Here is a 5,552-nt window from a genome sequence, read left to right on the forward strand (position 1 = left end):
TGAAGGGGCGCCAGGCACGTACCTCTTCCGATGCCTACCCCTAGTTCCAGAAACTGTGGCAGAAGTTTTTCTCCGCTTGCGAGTGTGCGCGTCATCGGCGCATTCGCATTCGCGCATCGTCGGCGCATGCGCTTTTCAATACAGCAGGGGGGCGACGTAGTCGGCCAGGTTGCCTGGGGCACTTGCCCGACTTGGCCCGGCACTGTTTGAATTGAATTTTAAAAACTTGGATGAATTGAAATGACTGAAAACTCGAATCGAATTTGATTCAAATTCAATCAAACTCGATTCGAGTTTTTTTCTCCAAAAAAAACCTTGAATGTCAGGAAGGCTGCAAACATCTCCAAATTGATCCCTGGACCTTTCCTATTGACATAAACAATAATTCAGCAGGTTTTAGGTGGCAAATAGTCAAATTCTAATTCTTAAATGGCCAGAGTATGATAAATCTCAAAATCAAATTCGAATTTTTAAAAAACTTGAATCGAGTTTGGATAATTCCCTAGTCAAATTTAACAGTTTTGATGATAAAAATGTTTTTCCAATTTGACTCTTAATAAATCTGCCCCCTAGTGTTACATATTAAGTGCCTGATGTAGTCTATTTAATACTCTTTGAAGGACACCTCTGATATCTTTACTTCTAAGGCTGTAAATAAGTGGGTTAACCAATGGGGTCACTACTGTGTATAACAGAGACAGAACTTTGCTTATGGCCTGTGATTCTTTTCTGGGGGGGACCACATAAATAGCAGTTAGAGCCCCATAAAATATGGAGACCACAGCCAAGTGGGAGCTGCAGGTGGAGAAGGTTTTTTGTCTCCCGGTATTGGACTAGGTAAGTGTCTGAGCAAGAAAGCTCTATTATAAGAAAGAAATCACAGAAGAAATGGTTAATGGCATTCTGTTCACAGAAGTCTAGTGTCCATATTATATTGTTATAAATAAGTGTAATACTAAGAGCAAATAGCCAAATGAGGGTTATTAATGTAAAACAAATATGTGGGACATTATAGAAGTGTAACGCAGTGGGATGCAGATGGCCACATATCTGTCATAGGACATTACTGCTAGAAGGAAACACTCAAAGGCTTCTGTCAGAGAAAAAAATCAAATTGGACCAGACAGTCAACAAAGTACATTGTGGCTCCTTCATTTATTACAGTTTGGAGCAGGATGGGGATAATACTTGTTGATTCTAGGAAGTCACATGCAGACAGTTGTTGGAGAAAGAAGTACATGGGGGACTGGAGGTTTTCGGCTGGATGAAACCAACACTATGATGAGGACGTTCTCCCAAACTGTCATAATGTAAATCAGAAGGAACAGAGAGAACAGGGGAATCTTCAAATTATGGAGATTCTGAAATCCCAAGAGAACAATCTCATTGACCAATGTCTGGTTCTTCATGGACATTTTCTGGAAGGAAAAGTGCATCATAAAAAAGTATTCAGAGCTCAGATGTTGGATTATTAACTAAACACATTGCCATCCTCAACTTGGTTAATAATATAAAAAATCTTTGGGGAATATAAAAACTTTTGGGGACTACAGCTTGGTCAGGAGGTAATAGCAGCTCCAGGGTTCTCCTGCATCAAAAGGCACAGCCGTGCTTGATTCCCAACAGAAGGCAGGAAAGGCTGAGCAACACCAGGCACAACTATTCAGAAGCACAAGGAGCACATTTTGATTCAAATATGTTTAATGAAAGGGATTCAACACACAATGCCATACAGTGAGACATGCAGATGTGCAGTTGTGCTTGTGAATGTGAATGAGCCCTTATGCCTCTGCAAAAGTAAACTAAAAAAACAAAACAAAATATATATATATATATATATATATAGTATACTGTATACATTATATAATGGTATATTTTTCAATTGATAGCCTTTTATATAAAGCCTCCCTAATCGAAGATTTCACTTCCTCTGACACAGTGTTGCTTTAGAAAGATACCCAGAGCAGTGCATTTATTTCAGAATTACTCAATGAGACTCAGGAGAAAAAATATTTATTTAATGCACCCAAGGTGCACTAGGGTCGCCCCTAGTGAATTATTGTTTCACTACACTTTAATTATTATCAATTTTGCAAATTGTTGTCAATTTATGGTACCGTTTTTGGAGCAAATTCACTGGCCAAATGTTTGAATCTGTTAAAATTCAAAGTTTTTTTTCATTAAATATTTGAGTTTTCCCAGAAAAGAAATCAAGATTTAATAAATGGGCTTCATAATGTCTAATGGCTAAAATGGAAAAACAGATTTCAGAAACTGTTGTTTCATAATTCCTAATAAAATATTTAGCAGCAGACGAGAGCATTAATACTTGCGGACAGATTTATTAAAGTTAAAATTCAAACTCAATTCTCAAGTTTGAAAATGTTTAATTCAAATTTTCCAAGCCCAAATGTTTGCTATTTATCAGTTGGAAATTTGAATGTAAAACTTGAAATCAAGGGGAGGTGTTTTTCCAACATGCAAGCTATTTTATAATTCAATATTTTGCATTTAACACTGAATTTGTAAAAATGAAAGGAACCATTTTTTTTGCAAATTAATATGATAATTTATAGTTCTTTCAGTTTTAAGATTTTTTTAAAATCAAGCTTTTTTTTTTTTACAATTCAGGTTTCAGAACAAACTCAGATAGTAACCCATAACTTTCCATTTTAACTTTATTGCATTTCCTAAATCAAATAAGTATTATAAGTATTATAAGTTTTAAGTATTATAAGTTATTATTTTTTTTATATATATTTACATTTTATTAACTTAAGCCATAAAAGTCCAGACAGTCAACTGCAATCAAAGCAATCTATATAAAGAAGCAGAGAAAGATATTTCATTATAAAGATTATTATCAACATACTGTGAGAACTCACCCTGGTGGGCCAGTGGGCCGGCGGGGACGCCTGCCGCGTGTTGCTCCCTCTTTGTCTGCCAATAGTCTTTTGCCTTAGGGCGCGTGCGACGCACTGTCCCAGTTGTTATAGGCGCATTGGTGCTGGCGTGATTACGTCAGTGCGCAATGACGCCAGATTCAAACTGAATTTAAAGGGACTCGGGTGCTGTGATAGTTGCCCGTTGTTAGGCTCCATTTATGAATTCCTGGGTGAAATCTGTTTGTATTCTGGTTCCTGTTTTGACCCTGCCTGCCTGACTTCTGTGATCCCGACCTCTGCCTGTTATCTGACTATTCCGAAATCCATAATCCGACCTGTGCCTGGCTTGACTCTTATGATTTGATCTCCTGGTTTTGACCCTTGCCTGTCCGACTTTGTTTGTATTTTGTCTGCACTGACCCGGCCTGTTTTGACTACTCTTTACGTCTGTTCCTTGATCTGTGACCTTCTGCCCAAAAGACTTTGTTAAATGATCGTGCCCCTCTGCTCATCCCAATTCCTTGCTTGGCTCCTCTCTTATTAAGACCTGGTGGGATCCAATTAGCCGAGGGCTTATCCCGAGGTAAAAGGCAGCTGTTAAAGGTGGAAGCAAGAGCTGAGAGCAGGGAGCCTAGCATTGGTTCTGGATTCTGGGTGCTGATCGTTACAGATACACTTCCTACTGACGTCTATGGCATCTTCACCATTTTGCCCAATCACAAGCATTTCTCCTGCCATTTTGCTAACACAATCCTATCAGGCATAAAGCAATTATCAGGGTCAGGCCAAGGTCGTTATCAGGGAATCCACAAAGGTAAGGAGAAAATGGGGAACACAGGAACTTTGAGGTATTCACTCAGGAACAAGGAACAAGGTTTTCAGAAACAAAGTTTTCAGGAATCAAGTCGGCAGGTCATACAGGAACAAACAATCACACTCAATGACTCAGTGCTGAGCAAGGCTCAGGGCTGGGTTTATGAAGGGAAGGTGATGGGGAATAGGAAACACATGAGGGTAATGAGAAGGGAGGAGACCAGGGAGGAGACATACTGGCAACAGGCAGAGTCATGGACATTGATGAAGAGGTCAGGACCAGCCCCAAGAGCCTCCAGTGGCTCACAAGGTAAGTGCAAGTGACAGGGACTGAGAGAAACTAAAATAAAGCAATGCGCATGATCTGACCACAGCCTTGTAATGGTGGTGCTGGAACTGTAAACCCTTCTATTACACACCCTGCCTGAAAATGAATAAAAGTCTGCTGGCTGACCCTGATTGCACAAAGTTTGTCGCACAAGAACTAAAACATTTAAAGGAAATTTCAAAACTGAGACATCACCTGAGCCAGTTCTCATCCAAGAGAAGAAAAGAGAGACTACAAACACATTCACTCCGATAATCTCAACTCTTTACCATGAGCAAACTCATAGATCACATTCCACACCCGCACTAGAAAGCTTATGGAGGAAACAAGGCAGGAATGAAAGGGCTTGTCAAAGGGGAAAGGCCAAAACAAATCATACATTTTTACTTACATGCTAATAAAACCTGATATAATTCTGGCTAGCTTGCTCAAGTCCCACAACATCTGCCACATGACATGTTTCCAATAAACCCCCAAAAAATTGCTATGACATTTAACGCGTACAAGAAACAGTTGTGTAACGGGAAAATCCTGGACTCATGTTAAATTCTTTAAAATAAAAAAAAGTATTGCCACCAAAGTATTGTAACATTATGGATGACAGTATTTGGCTCCCATGGTTGGTCGATGAAAATGACCCAACCTTTTCTCAGCTCTGCATATGTGAAGACTCAATGCCCAAGTTAAGGACTAAAAGTTATGAAATAGATAGTTTATATCCTAATTGGTTTTCAATAAAATGTAGAACCCAGATGCTGCATTTATTTTATTTATGTGTGTTTTTTCTTTCTCCTTTGCATTACTTTTTTATATCTGCTTTTGAAAATGACTGTGATAATCAGTCGATTTTATATGTATCCACTAAAACAATCATTAAAATATTTCAGTTTAAAATATACTTTTTTAAAACTAGAACTAGGATTACGCGGGATAGACCAGAGTGAAATGTGTTTTGAGGCTAATAATAAGATCTGAATACAATTTGATGCAGGCTGCAGGTGAGTCAAACATTTTCTAATGTGAACACAAGTGCTCTATACAACTCATTAGATTCATAAGATGATTTCATTTAGTGTAGTATCACAGTCCATTTAAAGTAGCTACCCCCATGTGTATAACTCATCTTGAAGCTTCAGATAAAAAATAAGTCATAAACATATATCTAGGGGGTTATTAATCAAAGGTCGAAGTTTAGAACTCAAATGAACTCACAACTCAAATGGTTTCTAATTTTATAAAAAAAACTCAAATAGTTCGAATTGATTGAGTTTTCGAGAAGATCCCACCGAAAAAAAACTTGAACATCATGGATGCTATTTAACATATTCAAAATGTTCAAGGGTCCTCTGCCATTGACTCCTACATGACCTTGACAGGTTTGAGATGGTGCATTTTCCAATTTAAGCTATTTCCAGGGTCGGGGTATAATAAATCTCGAAAAATTTTAGCTTTTAAGGAAAAAATCCAAAAATAACTTTGAAAACTTTTTTTGGAAAACACAACTCGATCCTTAATAAATCAGCCCC

At 38.1% G+C, this 5,552-nt stretch overlaps 1 pseudogene; it reads right to left on the bottom strand.

Annotated features, from left to right (window-relative positions):
* Nucleotides 1-575: 575 nt before the first annotated feature.
* Nucleotides 576-1,409, bottom strand: LOC108710679 (annotated as a pseudogene).
* Nucleotides 1,410-5,552: the final 4,143 nt, after the last annotated feature.

This window comes from Xenopus laevis, chromosome 3L, assembly GCF_017654675.1.
Source record: "Xenopus laevis strain J_2021 chromosome 3L, Xenopus_laevis_v10.1, whole genome shotgun sequence".
Classification (NCBI taxonomy): domain Eukaryota; kingdom Metazoa; phylum Chordata; class Amphibia; order Anura; family Pipidae; genus Xenopus; species Xenopus laevis.